Source organism: Carettochelys insculpta, chromosome 3 (assembly GCF_033958435.1).
Source record: "Carettochelys insculpta isolate YL-2023 chromosome 3, ASM3395843v1, whole genome shotgun sequence".
NCBI classification, from domain to species: domain Eukaryota; kingdom Metazoa; phylum Chordata; order Testudines; family Carettochelyidae; genus Carettochelys; species Carettochelys insculpta.
In genome coordinates this window covers 185777050-185797320 of record NC_134139.1, presented here as the reverse complement: position 1 = coordinate 185797320, position 20271 = coordinate 185777050, and positions in this window count along the sequence as shown.

The following is a 20271-nucleotide window of genomic DNA, read 5'->3' as shown; positions in this document are numbered from 1 at the left end:
ACACTGCTTCTTGTGGTAGGGGAACCCCATGTGTGGATGATAGATGATACTCAGGAATCTGAGTAGTTCAACCAGGTCTTCACAGTCCTAGCTTCCTGTGAGGTCAAGACTTTGGGGAAGCCCCTGTTCCATGTGATGCAGGCTGGTGAGTATCTGGAACTCTGAAATCTCTGGGACCCCTGACATCAGCATAACCCACCAGGCACACTTCAAAGGATTTAGGAAATTTCAGACAACTTCCAGTTTCCTGGTCTTTAGTGTTTGACATGGTAAGGACCTAGGAGACCTAAATTCAAAGCAGTCCAGCCTCAGAGCTAGGGAGTGTGGGACTGTGGGCTGTTAAGAAGCCAGGTAGGCAAGGTAGCAGAAAACCAGGCAAGTTATGAAACCTGGCTGGTGGACAGGATTCTTCTAGCATCGTGATTGGTTTCCATCCAAATCAATGCTTGCCACAAACATTTTGCTTTTGATGAATTGGCAGTATCATATGGAAGACTTGAAAAATTCCTGACCAGCACTCACAGCTAGACCTAGGTGAAAGGATGGTCTTGCGGTTAAAGGATCCAATGGGGACTCTGAGGCTGTGTGTACACATGCCTTCCCTTTTGGAAGGGGCGTGTTAATGAGGCGCTTCACAACAGGTTAATGAAGCACTGACATGTATATTCAGTGCTTAAAATACTGGTCGACAGTCACACTGTGAAAGTGCTGCTTTCAAAATGCAGACTGGTGGTATAGACGTGGGTGCTTCGAAATTAACCCCACAGTTCAAAATTCCCTTATTCTAAAAATGAATTGGGAATGAGGGAATTTCAAAGTGTCAGGTTTATTTCAAAGTGCCTATGTCTATACAGCCAGTTTGTGTTTCTAAAGCAGCACTTTTGAAGCACAACTGGCTTCCATTATGCTAATGAAGCAATGAATATGCATGTCAGCACCTCATTAACCTGTTCTGAGTGTCTCATTAACATGTCCCTTCCAAAAGGGAGGGACAGGTGTATATATGGCCTGAGTAAAGGGTTCTGTTTTTATCTCTGCTATTGACTTTTATATTACCTTGGACACGATACTCACATTTTTTAGAATTCTCCAACTCCTGTTGAAATCAATGTCCGTTATGAGCCTAAATACCTTTACAAATCTGACCTTGGTTCCCCTCATCTAAATAATGTTGTCTTTTTCCCACTCTTTGTCTCACTTATTCAGATTTTAAGCTGTCAGAGCCAGACACTTTTACTTGGTATATGTGCAGGACCAAGCAAAATAGGGCTCTGTCCTTGGTTGAGGCCAGTTGAGGCCTTAATACAAATTATAGTAATTAAAGTTGCAGCCCGGGCAGCAGTATAACCACTGTCCATTACAGGACAAATAGCAACAGACTGGAGGCTACAAACAGAACTAAAAAAATCAGGGAACTACAGTCTGCTGAAGAGCCACCCCTAAAAGGCAGATAACGCTCTCTGCACTATTTCTATGGTATGTTACTTTAGCACATTCTGCTCATTAGGAAGAACAGTCTGCCCTAAAATTATAACACATTCAGTATTTGCACACCAAATGATACAGGATATTACAAAAATGAAGATAAGGAAAAGGAAAAGTGAAGGGATTTTTAAAATGGTGAAAAATAAATTGATATCAACAGAAGAGCTAGCAGTAACCTTCGTCCCAGGGAAGATCTATTCTCCATTATAGTATAGAACTCTGGGACCTTCCAAAATAATTAGACTCAAATCTAGTTTTCTGGGTATGATGACTCACAACTCTGTGCACGTCTGTATTTGGGAGATGCTTTATGATGCGTATCTTGTGAATGCTAAAAGGAAGTGAAGTATTCAAAATAATCTTTCATTCTTTTCTTCTTTTATGGTTAAGGTTTCAAGTCAACCAAGAGAAAATTAGAAGTCTCCACATATCCATTAGTCCCATCTCCAAAATGCTTTTGCTCTTTGCTGTGGATATGAAAAGAAGTCAGACACAAAGATTAATAAAAGCCATTTAATGTAGTTCTCAAACTGGTGCACTGTTGCCCCCTTTCCCACATCAAGACTCTGAGTAGGATCTCCCCCTTTACAAATTAAAAAAAAAACCCTCCTTTGTATTTATTTACCACCATTATAAATGCTAGAAGCAAAGCAGGGTCCAATCTCCAATTTACGAACCCCTAAATTAAGATAATACTTTGTCATGTAATTGCAGTGAAATATGAAGTAATGTATTAAAATTAAGTGTTACTTATAACATTTTTGTCATTTAAAGAGGTAAAATTTTGTTTATACATTATAGAAATACAACTTACAATTGAGATATTCCATTATGGCTACGTCTACACTAACACATTATGTCGAAGTATCCTATTTCGAAGTAAGAACATCGAAATAGGCTACTTCGATGATTATCGTCTACACGTCCTCCAGGGCTGGCAACGTCAACGTTCAATGTCGAAGTAGCGACAGCGAACGTCTAAAAGAGCCGCCCTGGATGGAAATGCAGAGCGTCCACACACACAAGCACACTCTTTCGAAATAAGGGGCTAGGGCAGACTGCGGACCGGGTCACAGAGCACACTAGCCCTTCCGGGGCAGCTGCAAGCCGCTCCTTTAAAGGGCCCCTCCCAGACTCACCTGGTCTGCACAGCACGAGGTCTGCAGAGCAGTAGCCCCTCTCTTGCAGACCAAGTCACAGCAGATATGGACGCCCAGCAGCAGCAGCAGGAAGCGGAGGCCCTCCAGGAGTCATCCAGGGGCAAGCGCCCTGCTAGGTGCTGCCCAGGAGGCCGCCCAGTGGCTCCTGAGAGAGGAGCCCACCCCGGAGGCAGATCGGGATGCCCCTGACCACCAGGCTCCCCTCTTCCTCCCTCACTGGCTGCTCCCCCGCCTCTGGAGCTACCCCACCAGCTCTGAGTGGTGGGACCAGCTCGTAATGCAGGAGTGGGACGATGATATGTGGCTCCGGAACTTCTGCATGCACCGGCAGACCTTTCTCAAGCTCTGCTAGTGGTTCAACCCAGCACTGAGGCACCATGACACCCGGATGCGGTGCACCCTCCTCGTCAAGAGGAGGGTCGCAATAGCCGTCTGGAACCTGGCCACTCCAGACAGCTATTGCTCCGTAGGACACCAGTTTGGAGTGGGAAAGGCCACGGTCAGGGTCGTCATCATGGAGGTAAGGAGGCCTGGACATGCACCCCCTGGGTGCGGGCGGGCTGGCTGTGGGCTTGGGGAGGGAGGGAGGGAGGGACCGGGTGTGGGGCTGGAAAGAGACGGGTACTGGGGAGGGACGGGCTGGGCAAGTGGGGTACCCGGGGAGGTGTCTGGGAGGGAGGCCTGGGGGAAGGGCCCCAGGGCACCCTGTACAGCCTCATGGGCACCTGTGTTCCCTCCCAACAGGTGGTCTGTGCGCTTACTGCCATGTTGCTCCAGAGGGTCGTCCAACTCGGGGACCTGGATGCAGCCATCGCTGGATTTGCCTCCATGGGGTTCCCCAACTGCTTCAGGGCCCTGGATGGGACACACATCCCCATCTGCGCACCGGACCACAGTGGAGGAAGATACGTAAACCGCAGGGGCTACCACTCCATGGTCCTGCAGGCCATGGTGGACAGTTGGAGCTGCTTCCAGGATGTGTACGTGGGCTGGCCTGGCTGCACACACGATGCCTGTGTTTTTAGGAACTTGGGCCTGTGCCGCCGGCTGGAGGAGGGGACCTACATCCCCCAGAGGGAGATCCCTCTTGGGGATACCACCGTGCCCCTCTGCCTCGTGGTGGACACGGCCTACCCCCTCCAGCCCTGGCTCATGCGCCCATACACTGGCCACCTCAACGCCAGCCAGGAGCGGTTCAATGCCCGCCTGAACCGTGCCCGCCAGGTGGTGGAGAGAACATATGGCCATCTGAAGGGTTGCTGGAGGTGCCTCCTTGCCTGACTGGATGTCAGCCTCCAAAACATCCCCCAGGTTGTGGGCGCATGCTGCACGCTCCACAACATTGCTGAGAGCAAGGGGGAGGCTTTCGTCCGGGGTGGGCAGTCGACGCCGGCATGGGCTTCCCCCAGCCAGCCTCCGCACCCAGCCGCCAGGCCCACCATGAGGAGGTATGGGTCTGTGAGGCCCTGCAGGCCCACTTCGATCATGGAGACCCCTGAGCACCTCCCTGGCCTTCCCCAGAAGACCCCCCCCCCAGCCTGCAATGCCTGCACACCTCCCCCAACACCTGCATGCCACCCCCGCAACAAGCACATGCCTCCAGCTTTTTGGAAATAAAACCTTTTTTTTTTTAATCTGGATAACTTGTGTGAATCAACAAAGAAACTGCAACTAATCTACAAAAAGGGGGACAACTATATACAAAAAGGGGGACAACAGCCGAGCCGTCCGCTGGGCCCCCACCAGTCCGGGATGGGGGTAGAGGGGCACGAGCCCCAGCGGGTATGGCTCACAACCACCCCGTCCCCCATGTCCGTGGTGCCTGGCGTGGCCGGCTGGGGGCTGGGTGGACTGGCAGGTAGGGCTGGGATGCCTCCCCTGGCCGGTCTTTAGCCCCAGTGGGCTCTGTGGAGCTTGGCGGTGGTGAGGCGGGTGGGGCGTCAGGTGGCGAGGCAGGTGGAGCGGTTGGTGGGGCAGCAGGTGGCAAGGTGGGTGGAGCAGCAGGGAGGGCGGCCAGGGGGGCAGCGGGGGGCAGGAGCCGGGCGACTGCCTCCCGGATTGACCTGGCTATGTCCCTGAAAACCCCCATAAAGTCCTCCCATGCCACCCACCGCCAGGTGGACTCCTCCCGCTTGAAATGGAGCCTTTCCTCTGCTGCCTCCATCTGCCGCTGGAGAGCTGCCAGGAGATGAGGGTCCACCGGGGCCATCTCCAGAGTCTGGCAGTGGTGGGACCGTCCCGCTGGCCTTGGGGGTGTCTCCGCACGCTGGCGGTGGCTGGCCTCCGGTGGGCTGTCGGGGACAACAGAGGGTGCCTGGCTGCCTGGGGAGTTGGATGCTGCAGCTGGAGAGAGGGAGAGAAGGAGAGGAAGGCTGTCAGTACAGTGCCCAGGCCTGTGGCCCATTCTCCCCGCCCCCCTCTTGGGTGCTGGGTCTCCGTCCCCATTGGTGGGTTTGATGTCCCTGTTGGCTGTCACCATGGCAACATGAGTTCTGTCCATGGGTACGGGTACTGATGGGCGCTCATGGCTGTGCCGCTGTCCTGGGACTGTACTGTGTCTGGGCATTTGCAGGTTGGGGTCCGTTGGGGCTGTGTGAGGCTCCTGGTTATGGCTGGTGCCCCTGCCCTGTGGCCCATGGGTGTGTGCTTGGTGGGGTACGTACCTGACTGTCCATTGCCATTGCGGGGGAAGCCCGGTGGGTGGATGCCCTGCTGGTGCTCTGGGAGGGGAGGTCAATGAAGAGCCCCCCCCTCCTCGCTGCTGGACCCCTCCTCCACTGTCCCAAGGGGGGGCTCCTCGGGTTGGCCCCGGGGTGCGGGGCTGGCCTCTGAGCTGGAGTCCGGCTCCGAGGCCTGCTGGGGCTCGTCGGCTGTGGTGTCGAGGGTGGCCACGGGGGAGGAGGTGTCCCGGGGACCTAGGTTGGCCCTGAGTTCCCTGTAATAGGGGCAAGTGGCAGGGGCAGCCCCAGACCGGCTGGCCGAGTCCCGGGCCTGGGTTTACCCCTGCTGCAACTCCTTCACTTTACTCCAGACATGATCCGGAGTGCAGGCAGGGTGACCCTGGGCGGCCAGGCCTTCGGCCAGTCGGGCAAATGCTTCTGCGTTCCACCGCTTGCTCCCCATCATGTGGAGCACCTCCTCCTCGCTCCAGAGCCCCAGGAGGTCTCAGAGCTCGGCCTCCAACCAGGAGGGGCCCCGCATCCTTTTGGCCCCCGGCCTGGCTGCTGGGGGTGCCTGGGTCCCCTCAGGAGGGGAGTCTTGGGGGTGCTTGGGGGGGCTGCCTTGAGGCCATGGATGAAGGCAGCGGGGATTGGGGCCTCTGAGAAGCGTGCAGAGCTAACACGTGCCTGTGCTGCTGCCTGCACTCTCTCAGCTTCCTGCCACAGGAAATCTGGGTCGGTGGTGCCTTTAAGGCTGCTGCGTGGCCACCATAGAGCCCCGCAGGGGCTGGAGAGAGCGTCTCTCAACCCCTCAGCTGATGGCCGTGATGGAGGACTCTTCAATTTCGAAGTAGCGGGATGCGGATCGTCTACACACACCCTACTTCGACGTTGAACGTCAATGTAGGGTGCTATTCCGATCTGAGGATGGGAATAGCGACTTCGACGTCTCGCCGCCTACGTCGATTTCAATGTCGAAATAGCACCCGGAACGTGTAGATGCGACAGATGCTATTTCGATGTTGTGCTGGCTACTTTGAAGTAGCCGGCTAGTGTAGATGCACCCTATGGCTACGTCTACACGTGCACCCAACTTCGAAATAGCTTATTTCGATGTTGCGACATCGAAATAGGCTATTTCGATGAATAACGTCTACACGTCCTCCAGGGCTGGCAACGTCGATGTTCAACTTCGACGTTGCTCAGCCCAACATCGAAATAGGCACAGCGAGGGAACGTCTACACGCCAAAGTAGCACACATCGGCTGCGTCTACACGTGCACGCTACTTCGAAGTAGCGGCAGTAACTTCGAAATAGCGCCCGTCACGTCTACACGTGTTGGGCGCTATTTCGAAGTTGAAATCGATGTTAGGCGGCGAGACGTCGAAGTCGCTAACCCCATGAGCGGATGGGAATAGCGCCCTACTTCGACGTTCAACATCGAAGTAGGGACGTGTAGACGATCCGCGTCCCGCAACATCGAAATAGCGGGGTCCTCCATGGCGGCCATCAGCTGGGGGGTTGAGAGATACTCTCTCTCCAGCCCTTGCGGGGCTCTGTGGTCACCGTGGGCAGCAGCCCTTAGCCCAGGGCTTCTGGCTGCTGCTGCTGCAGCTGGGGGTCCGTGCTGCATATACAGGGTCTGCAACTAGTTGTTGGCTCTGTGTATCTTGCACTGTTTAATGAAAGTGTGTCTGGGAGGGGCCCTTTAAGGGAGCGGCTTGCTCTTGAGTCCGCCCCGTGACCCTGTCTGCAGCTGTGCCTGGCTCCCTTATTTCGATGTGTGCTACTTTGCCGTGTAGACGTTCCCTCGTTGTGCCTATTTCGATGTTGGGCTGAGCAACGTCGAAGTTGAACATCGACGTTGCCAGCCCTGGAGGACGTGTAGACGTTATTCATCGAAATAGCCTATTTCGATGTCGCAACATCGAAATAAGCTATTTCGAAGTTGGGTGCACGTGTAGACGTAGCCATCGAAATAAGGGAGCCAGGCACAGCTGCAGACAGGGTCACGGGGCGGACTCAACAGCAAGTCGCTCCCTTAAAGGGCCCCTCCCAGACACACTTTCATTAAACAGTGCAAGATACACAGAGCCAACAACTAGTTGCAGACCCTGTATATGCAGCACGGACCCCCAGCTGCAGCAGCAGCAGCCAGAAGCCCTGGGCTAAGGGCTGCTGCCCACGGTGACCACAGAGCCCCGCAAGGGCTGGAGAGAGAGTATCTCTCAACCCCCCAGCTGATGGCCGCCATGGAGGACCCCGCTATTTCGATGTTGCGGGACGCGGATCGTCTACACGTCCCTACTTCGATGTTGAACGTCGAAGTAGGGCGCTATTCCCATCCCCTCATGGGGTTAGCGACTTCGACGTCTCGCCGCCTAACGTCGATTTCAACTTCGAAATAGCGCCCAACACGTGTAGACGTGACGGGCGCTATTTCGAAGTTACTGCCGCTACTTCGAAGTAGCGTGCACGTGTAGACGCAGCTTATATGTCATTAGATATTAGTGAGGGGTAAGCTATTCACAGCTATTGAACCAATTTCAGTATGTTTTTAGATTTTCAAATATTCAAAGACAAAGAATGGTTTATTAATATTTTTCAGCATATGAACTTTCTGCAATGAGTCATTGAAATGTCAGGAGTCCATTACTTATAATTTGCTGCTCATGCTGTGATTGTCCACATGGCATTGTTGCTACTTTCAGATTGGAAGATTCCCAAATCACCCTACAAATGGTTGCCCAAATGGTTGCATGAAGCTCTTCATACATTTTTTGAACATTTTACTGTCCGTATAGAGAAATCTTTGGGAGCAGTGGGGGCACTCAGGCACATTATAGCTACGAGCAGATGGCTTACATTTGAACAATGCTGAAGGTTACTACTTATAGTATTCACCTACCTGTTGTAATCATGATATGTTCCTTAATGCAATTCAGAGAGATAACATGCAATGGCCAAAAGAATAAATAGCCAGAGTGAGAAGGAAGGTGAGGTACAATTCCAGTGGGTTTGGCTATGCAGTTTCCATGGGAATTATACTTGCTTACTTGGTTGTGTCAGGTTGAATATGACCTATAATCGTTATACCTACTTAAATGCCTTTTGAATGTTCCACCTCCTATGAGCAAGTTTCTGATCTGAAATGTCAAGACATAATTCCCAAGAAATCAGATAACCCTTGTGAAATACAGAAATGGAAGAGAAATGCTATAATCTCCTAGTATTTGGAAATATAACTTCATGCACATCTTCTCCAATATGTCTAGCCAAATAAACCGACCCATGATTTCCTGGAGTTAGGATTAGGAAACAAGCTTTAAAGCATGTATTAAAAGGTCAGCAAAGCAAGGCAGGTATCTTTATATTACATTTCAGTGCTGAAGTGATTTGTTTTCACTTGTTTAACAGTTAGATCCTGGGAGTCACTGAGTACTCATTGCATTGGTAATATTAATGGAACCCTACATCTAACAGGAAACAGGAGCTTGTATTGATTATTTATTCATGTAGCAGGGAACCCAGGAACGAGGGCCTAGAGGGCTGGATTAGCTCCATCCTCAGAGGCCCAGCAGGCATGTGCCCAGAGGACCCGTTGCCATATCTCAGAGTGAGGCCAACATCTACACAGCTGCTCTCCGCCGCAAGAACACCCTGGCAGAGTGGCGGCTGGCACTGGAGGAAGCCAAGCTGGCCTTGCGGTGGGAGACATGGGCAGAGACACTGGGCTGCTGAGCACAGTGTGCACAGCCCTCACCAACCTTCTGGTCCAGACTTCTGCCCTTGCAGCTGCCCCTGCATCCACCCCCCTGGCTACCCCTGCACCCCCCCAGAGCCCCCTAGGCCCTTGCCATCCACCTTCTGGATGACCTCTCACATGCTCCCTCCTTGGCCTTGCAGATTGGCTGCTGGCTGGGGGGCTCCACCAGGGCAGCTCCCACACCAAGTCCAAGTCTCCTACCAAGGCTGAACCTCCCCACTGAAGCCAAGCCCCCAGTCCCCCACTCTCACCCCTACCTGCCTGTGCTCCTGGCCCTTTCCATGCCCCAGCAGGGACCTTGCACCTTGGGCAGGAGGGGCTCCACAGCTGCCGGGATTCCTGGCCCTCCACACCTTTCCTGGAATAATGCCCTCCTGACTACATCCCCAGCTCCCCCATCCAAGCTGAGATGCCCCTCCATTCCAAGGCCCCTCCCCAATGTATATAGTTATCCTCCTTCCATAGGTAAAGAGCTAAAAGCACAGTTTTATTTTTCTAAACATCATGTTGTTTATTGTTAGTATAGTTTCAGGGATTGCTTAGCCTGCTGCAAACAGGGGGCTGCTAAGATTGGAGTTTGCCTGTGAGAGAAGGTGAACCCCACTGAACCAGGTGAGAGCTATTGGGTGTGTTTGTTTCCTGGGCTGTCTGGTTGTTTGAATTTGAATTTCAGTAACTGATTGATCTCAGATTACTTATAGGTGAGTCTGATTGCTATGCTGATTGTTTGAATTTGAATTTCAGTTTGCTAGGCTTATTGTCTGGTTGCATTTGAATTCCAGTTACTGTGGCAGTTAGTGTGTATATCTGAGTGAGCCCCTCCCCCTGTGACTCACCAAGGGTAGGAGGGACCAAAGGAGAGAAAGCTTCACAATTCAGAGGCTAGTGACCAGTGGGAGTGTGACCAGCTGGGAGCTGCAAATAGGGGGCTGCTAACAGGGGAGTTTGCCTGGGAGAGAAGGTGAACCCCACTGAACCAGGTCAGAGCTATTGGGTGTGTTTGTTTCTGGGGCTGTTTGGTTGTTTGAATTTGAATTTCAGTTACTGGTTGATCTCAATTACTTGTGGGTGAGTTTGATTGCTAGGCTGATTGTTTGAATTTGAATTTCAGTTTGCTAGGCAGATTGTCTGTGTGAATTTGAATTTGTCATTGTGTGTGTACAGCTCAGAAGGCCTCAGCAGCATGTGCAGGGAGGGACTGTTAAAGGCAGCACATGGCCGGCACTCTCAGAAGGGCTTTCTGGACGTGGGACCACGTCCATGGCATTTCCTTGCCCATTCTTTGCCTGTGGCTGTGTGGACACACTCTTCCAAAAGAATGGATGGCTCTTTCAGGTCACTTTTTATGTGTAGACACCATCTTCCAGAAGACAATGTTCCAGAAGTGATGGTCTGGAAGATTGTCTTTCACAAGATTGCTGTTGGGTAGATGCAGCCATGGTGTTTCCATGCCTGCTGCAGATTTTACTTATGATATTTGCTCTAATTTGGAAGGCAGAACTGTTAAGCTGTGTCTACATGGGCACACATCTTCAAAATAGCCATATTTTGAAGGTTACTAATGAGGTGCTGAATTGAATGTTCAGCACCTCATTAGCATTAGGACACTTCCGGCCGCGGCGCTTCAAAAGCGCCACTTTCGAAAGCACACAGCTTGGCGCAACTACACGGGCTCCTTTTTGAAAGGACCCCACACCTTTCGAAATACCCTTATTTCGATCACGGATCGTAATAAGGGGATTTCAAAAGGTGAGGGTACTTTTGAAAAGGAGCGCCATGTAGCTGCGCCGAGCCGCGCGCTTTTGAAAGCGGCGCTCTTGAAGCTCCGCGGCTGGAAGCGTCCTAATGCTAAAGAGGCGTTGAACATTCAATTCAGCGCCTCATTAGTAATCTTCAAAATATGGCTATTTCAAATATTTGTGCCCGTGTAGACACAGCCTTAGAGTTTTTCCTTTAACCCATCCTACATGGAGGTATGTTAACCAAGATATGAGAAGTCATTCTTCTGCTCTACTCTGTTATGGTTAGGCCTCACTTGGAGTATTGTGTCCAGTTCTGGGCCCCGCATCTCAAGAAAGATGTAGAGAAATTGGAGAGGATCCAGAAAAGGGCAACAAGAACAATTGGAGATTTAGAGAACGTGACCTATGAAGGAAAGCTGAAAGAATTGGGTTTGTTTAGTTTGGAAAAGAGAACGTTGAGGGGAGACATGACAGTATTTTTCAGGTATTTAAAAGGGGGTCATAAGAAGGAGGGAGAAAACTTGTTCTTCTTGGCTTCTGAGGATAGAACAAGAAGCAAGGGGCTTAAACTGCAGCAAGGAACATTTAGGTTGGACATTAGGAAATAGTTCCTAACTGTCATGGTGGTCAAACACTGGGATATGTTGCCTAGGGAGATGTGGAATCTACATCTCTGAAGATATATGAGAACAGGTTAGATAAATGTCTATCAGGGATGGTCTAGGCAGTACTCAGTCCTGCCATGAGGGCAATCCTCGTATTCTATGATTCTATTTGTTAGGATGAGACTGCATTGCTTCACCCTTTTGAGTAAATGATTATACCAGAGAAAAGAGTGCAGAAAGTAAATCAAGGTACATAATTATTCTTGGTAGTGGATAACTGGCCTCAAACACAATTAGAAAACTGATTATGTTTAACTCTTAGCAGAGTTAAAATAAGAGATGGGAAGATGCGTAATTTTCTTATGTAGACGTGCCATATACCCTTTGTGTATCATGCTTCTAAAATGCTATGGGTTCTGATAGTAGATTGTGTCCAACTACAATACTAAAATGAGCCATGTGCCAAATTTACAAGTCTCTTTAAATATTATTAATGTACATATGCTTTGGTATCTTATAATGTCTACCTTTGTCATTATGGTCAATCAGTTAATTTTGAGTGACATGAACAAAACAGGACATAAATATTTAGAAACCATTCCTCTCTTTTGAAAAAAACAGAAGGTGGCATGTGAATTCTTATTGCTCCAGTTCTGATCAAGTGAGTATCACTCACTTAGAAGAACATTAAATGGAAATGTAGACTATTTTAGTTACAATCCTACAAGCTGTCATTATGCATGCATAATTTTACAACTATGAGTGTATATGAAACAGAGACAGACTATGTGAACAAGAATATAATTATAGAAGGATAGAGATATGCCAAGCAAGGGGATATCTGAAGTTCATAGAATTTTTATAAACCCATTGTAAAACTTGATCTTCTAATACTTATTATGAGTACCATTATTTTTTATAAATAACCTCCTTAAGTTTCTCATGGTAACAATAATGACTTAAGGCGTACACTTATCACGTTTGCAGATGATACCAAACTGAGATGAGCTGCAACTGCTTTGGAGGGTAGGGTCTGTAATGACATTGGCCCGCGGCAGTTGCCTGCTCTAGGTGGTGCGGGCCAACGCAGCTCCTCCCTCCATGTCTGGCCAACCCTGGGCCTTGTCCCCTTTAAGGGACTGCTGGAGGCAAGCAAACAGTTTGAGAGCCCGGCTTTCAATTCAGGGCAGGGCAGAAGTCAAACAGACAGTTTGGAAGCACAGCCCTTAGTTCAGGGCAGGGCAACAGACACACAACCTGTTGGGAAGCCCAAACCTTGGTACAGGGCACAGCCACAGGTAAGCAAACAATCTGGTGAGCCCAGCCCTCAGTTCAGGGCGGGGCAGCAGTCACACAAACAGTTTGGAAGCCCAACCCTTGGTTCAGGGCAGGGCAGAGCTGCAGGTAAGAAACAGTGTGGGGAGCCCAGCCCTCAGTCCAAGGCGAGGCAGCAGACACACCGTTATCAACTAAATGGGGTGGCTTTGGAGAGGTGAGGGGGTTGCCCCTCCAGGGAGGTGGGGTAGGGGGATGCAGGCCCTCCCACTCCACTGCAACCCGGCCTGGAGTCCTACTGATTGCTCTCACACTGAGCTTGGTAGTGGGGATCCAGACTGCAACACACCACCATGGTCTCAGGGGGAGCTTTCCCTGGGCCACTTCTTACCTCAACCTCCATTGGTGCTGGGTCCCACTTGGCTTGGTCCACTGGTCCAGGCTGGTAGGTTTCTTCCAGGTAGACCGCTCTTGTTAGCTCCGGCCAATGGGACATCTCTATGTTGTTTGGATAGTCCACCGGTGGCAGGACCATGTGCTCCAAGCAGTCAGAGGCAGAGCTGCGGGCATCAGGCAGGACTTCAGGACCATGCTCTTCTGGAACCCCAGGGTAACTAGGCATGAGCAGTCTATCTCATCCTGGCAGAGCCTCGGGAGAGGGGGCCCTCCACTGGCACAAGGGCCCCGGTAGGTCCAGGAGATAGGGGTAGTAGACCAATGGCAGGCTTGGCTGAGGCTGCCCAGGCTGGTCTGGGCCACTTGGGGGCAGCTCTCGCCGGTGGGTTGGTCGGCGGTGGATCCCCCATGCCTGGCACCCAGGAGACTGGTCAGGGCCCCCTGCTCTGCTTGTATGCTCGGACTTTAACCCTTGAGCCCCGCCCCGGCCCTTCTGGTTCTAGGCACCGCTCCTGAGGGGCAGGATGCAGATGTTCCGGCTCTGAGCCCGCTCACCAGGGCTTCTGAGCAGCATCTTCCACCTCTGAGTCAGGGGGAGGCCACAGCACCCTCGCTACAGGGTCAGAATTCAAAGTGATGTGGAAAAACTGGAGAAGTGGTGCGAGGAAAATAGAATGTAGTTCAAGAAGGGCAAATTCAAAGTACTCCACTTAGGGAGTAAAAATCAGTTTCACATATAGAGAATAGGAAGTGACTTCCTAGGCGGGAGTACTGCAGAAAGGGATCTAGGGGCTGTAGTGTATGACAAGCTAAGACAAACCTGATTCCGTGATTCAGTAATGAGTGTTGCGAGCAAGACATGAGAAGTAATTCTTCTGCTCCACTATCTGGTGATTAGACCCAATTGTAGTACTATGTTCAGTTATGGGTACTACATTTTTGGAAAAACATGGAGAAATTGGAGAGAGTCGAAAGAAGAGAAATTAAAGTGATTAAAGGCCTGGAAAATATGACTTATGAGAGAAGATTAAAAGAATTGGACTTGTTTACTTTGGAAAATTCTGAGAGGGCACGTGATAGCAGCTTATAAGTACCTAAAAGGGTGTTATAAGGAGGAGGGAGAAAAATTATTCTCCTTATCCTCTGATGATGGGAGAAGAAGTAATGGTCTTAAACTGGAGGTTTAGGCTGGACAGTAGGAGACATTTACTAACTGTCAGGGAGGTTAAGTACTGGAATTAATTGCCTAGTGTGGTTGTAAAATTTCAGTCATTTGAGATATTTGAGAACTGTTTGGATAAATATCTAGGAGGGATAATATAGATGGTACTTGGTCTTGCTGTGAGGGCAGGGGACCGGACTTGATGACCTCTTGTGGTCCTTCCCAGTTCTAGTATTCTATGATATCTTAATAAATATTTGCAAGAGCAGGGCCAAAATTTGCCTACAGCGTATAGTAGCCTAATTTTAAAAACATGTTCTGCCCTTTCTGTATTCCGTACATTCTTTACATTTTATTTGTCCTAATACTGTCACGTGGACAATGTATTTGTAACATGACATCCAAATAACTCATTTATCTGACAGAAGCTGCTGCATTTTGGAAACACTTAATTTTTTATTCAAATGAGGCTCAGAAAATAAAGTTGTGCTAATTGACACAGGTATTTAAAGATCTTTTATCATCTCACTCGTGGGTTTACTGATCACATTATAAGGGAACTTACTCAGTGATGTACTGAGTTTTCTTGAGATTGATATTCAAAGGGAATGGGCCAGCCAAGTCATGTGTAGTAATTAATTTTATGCTCCAGTAGCTAAAGGATGCTGTAACTAATACTTTATGCTTTAGTGACACTGGTTCAGATAACTTTAGGCAAACAGTAAAGGTAACATCGGATAAATTATTCTCACAGATAATGTAAAGTGAAATGAAATTCTAGTATGCCTAGGAAATACTAACTCTTGAACATCATGTTTATAGCTGAGCTTTTAATGATGTAGGATTGAAACATAAGACAGCCTTCTTGTACTCAGTAAGTCAACAAATTACATAGACAGAAAGAGAGTATCTTGAAAGTTAACATTTTCAACTTTTGCATGCATCATGACAAACCAACGTTAAACAGGAAAAAGTATTTTAAAGATAGATTCACAAACAGAACATGTTATGTTGCAAAAATTTTCTTTTGATCAACAAATATCTCCTAAACACTCGTGAAAATTACCCCTTAATTTGAAAAAAAAAAAAAAAAACAACGTGGGGCCAAATTCTGTTCTGAATTTGAACATTACAGACTCAGGGTAGCCCTCATTTTCTCCCCTGCAACTGAGTAGAATTGGGCCTGATTTTCATTCCTTGAATTTAAAGTAGTCACTTATGACCAGATCCACAAAGGAATTTAGTTACCGAAGCCTCAGGTTTAGGCATCATGGCAATCCACAAAATTCTCACTTGAGTCGTGCCTAAACCTATAAGCATGTAACTCAGGCTATGTCTGTGCTAGACACAGAAGTCAACTGCCAGTATGCAGTTTTAGCTTTGCCGTTAAGTTTTTGCCTCTGGATCACTCTAGGCATCCAGATGCCTATTTTCTGCTGCCTGTGTTTCAGCACTATCTCCAAAACGGGAAGATAGATGCCTGACCCAGCTATCATGTCTGAAAGAGTTGATTCAGCAAGTGTACTCTGAGACAACTTACCACATAAAAACCCATCTAGAAAAAGTGATATTGCCTCCATGCTGCCTTTTAACTCACTGACTAACATACTCACCTGGGACCTGGGAGCCACAAGTTCAATTCCTCTTCCACATGAAGGGAAGAAAGATTATAATGGAGTTCTTCCATGTCTCAGGTGATTGCTGGGACTAGGGGATATTTTTATATGGAGCTCCTTCAGAGTATCCAACAAAAGCTGCTCTATTTTGTATACTATCAGTGGGGAAGCCATGTTAGTCTATATCCACAAAAGCAAAAATACCCCTAGGAGTCCTGTGACATCTTAAACAATAATTGATTTATGTGGGCAGAAGTGGGGTTTTAAGGCGTTACAGAACTCCTCGTTGTTTTTCCATTGTGTATAGTAGAGAGTGGGTCAGAAAGTGGCAGGGGAAAGAAAAGAAATGTACTTTTGTCATTAAAACATCCACCTCAATGGTGGGAAATCCAAGGTCTAGTTTCCTGCTTCATTAGTTATTTAACTGATTGTATACAACAAAGCAGCTTTGAATATAGGTGCCTTGCTCTGAGGTGGCAGGTTTAGCACACACTTCTGTCATTGGCTTCTTTCTTCACCAACTTAGGTGGGGTAGCAGCTGGCCTGCTACCTTTTGTGGATGTCATTCTTCGGGCCTAGCCCTCTCCATTTTATAGTATAGGGAACCTAGGTGTGTGATGTCATTGTAGTTCCAGTGATTTTCTGGGTATTCTAAGTGTCAGAAGGCAAATATCCCTTTGTGGATTTGAGCCTAAGGCCCGTGAAAAGTGAGTTATCTGGTAGTGTAAATGAGTTTATAAGTTACAAGGCAGTGAAGAAACAGTCCCCATTTATTTAATTACAACACCAATTGGCTCATCTGGGCTACATCTACATTAGAGGTATTTGCCCTCCCCCTGTGGCAGCTATGTTCACCTACATCGTTGAACTGACTTATGAAAATGTTTTCCCCATTTCATGTGTAGCAATTCATAAGAAATCATCTAGCCAGTAACCCATAATAAACATTATTATTTCAATAATTACCGGCTGGGACAAAAACACTGAGGCCGTTTCTACACATGCCACTTTCTTCGGTATGCTAATAAATGGCCTGAAATATGCTAATGAGGCACAGATGCAAATTCCCCACACCTCGTTAGCATAAGGTCACATGATTTGTTCTTCCGGTCTCCAAAAAGCCATTTAGAAGCGCAGCCCTCCCGGGGTCTTCCAAAAGGAAGTCTTTCTTCCAGTGCCCCCTTCTTCCTGAAAATTTTTGGGAAGAAGGGGCATCCGGAAGAAGACCCCCCGGGGGCTGCAGTTCCAGACTCCAAATCACGTGACCTTGTGCTAATGAGGAATGGGAAATTTGCATCAGTGCCTAATTAGCATATTTCAGGCCATTTATTAGCATGCCACTTTTGAAGAAAGTGGCACGTGTAGAAATGGCCTGAGTGATTGAAATCTTTTGTCAATTAATGTTTATAAACTCACACTGCAGCTTTTAATAACATTTCCATTGATTGCTCACTACTCAGATGCTCAGTGTATTTGATTCTCTTTTTAAAAAGTGATTTGCAAATTTCTATCACCACAATTTAGTCTGAGCTCTAAAGGTTATATGCTGAACTTCTGTCAGGGAGACAGCCAGCTGCCACTCCTCCTAAATTGTTATGTTTAAAGCGGAAAAATCTGCACTATTAATGACACCTAGCAACGAAATTTTCTACCTAGCAAGTTATACTCATTTCAACACCATAAAAGTCAGATCATATGGCATGAAGAAGAAATGTTAATGCATCAAGAGACTTGAATGCCATTATGTTCTTAGAAGATATTGTGTTCATAATTCTGCATTCAATTGGGATAGACAAGATGGATGAGACAAATTCTTTTACTGGGCCAACTTCAGTTGGCAAAAAAAGACAAATTTTCAAGCTTATAAATAATTCTTCCTCTTCAGAATCATGTCACTTTCCCCAGCAGAAGTTGGTGCAGTAGAAGATACTAATTCATGCAACTTGTCTTTCCAATACTCTGGGACCAGCTACAACAACACTTCAAATGCGGAGGTAGTGATTTTGTTGCCCTCTCATCTTAAAGATCAGCTATGCCTGTTATTTATATTTCTTAATTTTTCTTAAATATCTTTAAAATCATTCACTGGAAACAATAGTAATTGTAATATTATAAAAATCTGATGTAAGATGTTACTGGAACTTGGTGAAATGATTCACATAATTGTAATATTAAAATGCTTGGGTACATCCTATTTCTATGAGAAAGGGCAACCTCACCTTCCCTCTCTGTCAAAGATGGCTTTACAAGCTTTTGAGTAATTAACAGTTCAGAAGGATGAAACCTGGAATGCTTGAATATCAATGTGCTAACTAATGATTAACAATATCATAGAATGATGTGATTCTATGAATCATACTAAGTACCAGTGATGATCAGCTATAGAGGAAAGAACCATATGATCAACTCTTTAAATACTTACAGGGAAAAACGTGTTATCAGGGAATACAATTTGTAGAAAATATAGTGGACCACTCATGCTGAGACTAATAAAACATCCCTGGAGCTCCAGAAGTTTAGACAATAATGACACAAAATATTTACAATGAAGTTTGAATTATTGCATAATAGATCAAATGCTGGTAGATCAAATTATTTGTTCTACCACTGGTAGTTGCCTATGTGATTGTGATCACAATTTAATTCAATTTATTATGTGCAAAAAGAATATAATTCTGATTAGTAATGTATTCCCAATTCCTTTTAAATAGCTCAGTTTCCCTACACCAAAAGCAAAACTGAGGAAAAAATTAAAAATCAAAATGTTAATGGGTGTTTGAAGAGTGTTTTGTTACATGAACAAAGAACATACACTTTTTCAACAATGAGAAAAGGCTTTTTATCTTTTGTTTAAACCATCCTAGTTAAGTGAGAAGGAGAAAGTAAAAATAAAAATGGAAAAAAGTGGAAAAGTTAATAATAGTGAAGATAGATAACCATTTGGGAAATACAGACAAAAGAGAAGCTAAATTCATCAATGAAAAATCAGCGCCAGGAGGATTTAGGACAAAAAGAGGAAATTATTTAGCTATATCAAGACCAAATGAAATCCTAATAAGACCGTGTGTGATACAAGATAAGTATGGTAAAACTGTCAATCATGATGCAAAAGAAATGTTAAGTGTTGGATGTTTTATTTGGAAAGAAGCTGTGTGATGTGATAAAAAAATACTTTCTTTTACAACAGCAACTAGAGATATTTTTAAATAAAGCCAGATAATTTCTACCCAAAGTTTACTACGTGACTTGGCCATAGAACTCTTTGAGCCACTGGGGGAAATTCTAGAGTTGTGGGAAAAAGCTTAATTGGTTAACTGCAGGTATGTTAGTCTGCTACTGATCCAAGGGAAAATTCATGGAAAGGTTGATGTGGAACATAATATGAGAGGAAATAAAGGATAGTTAATATCAATCCACATGATTTAATGAAAAATCGGTCTTGTCAGGTATCTTTTTTAAGATCATAAATCTGGATAATAAAGCTAACTACAGTGACATAACATGGTATTCCGCTGTAATGTTGTCGCTCTAAGTCTATACAGAATTCTTGGATACGTAGCCAGGGAGAGCAGGTAGGAGTAGGAAGGTAATATCTCTGTGCAATGCATTAGTGGGCCCTTTCAACCAAAGACTGTTGAAAAATGAAAAAGATTTAGAACTGAAAAGAACAAGAATTATTTGGCAGCTGGAAAACCTTTTTCTGTAGAAGCTCAGTTTAACACTACCTGTATGAGGAAGAGATGTCTGGTAATAGACAGCTGTTTAATCTAGCAGAGACAGGCGTAATGAGTGCCAGTGTCTGAAAAATTAAATGTAAATGAAGCATGTACATTTAAAAAAATGTAATTGAGTTAAGGCTCCGAGCAGTGCCAGATAAATCTGCTAGTTTTATATATAAAGCATTCTTTCCATCAAAGTGCCCAGAGGTTCCCTGAGGGATGGAAGATCCCTGTTTAAATTCTTTGTTTAGGAAGAGTGGGAGACTGAACTCTGGCCTACCAAAAACTGGATGAGCAAGCTTATCTCTGGTTTAAAAGTTATAAAGTTGCTCCTATCACTACCATCCTTCTCACCTTTCATGAAATGGAGTGCCTTAGATTCCTGACTCTATGAGTGGGCAGGGGCTTAGGGTACACCCCTTGCATCAGCATCTCCTATTGGCTTGTTTAGGAATTCCCAGCTAGCATGTTGTCTTTTATATATCCTCATTCTGGGGAACCTGTCTCTCCCCATTTATTATATAGGGGGCCTAGGTACCTATGCACAACTTGGGCTTTCCTGATCCCATTGTTGTTCTAGAGCAGGCATGTCCAACCTGCGGCCCGCGGGCCTCATGCGGCCCTGGACAGCTAGTAATGTGGCCCCACAAGATCGTAAACTTTTAACATTATTATGTGATTTAT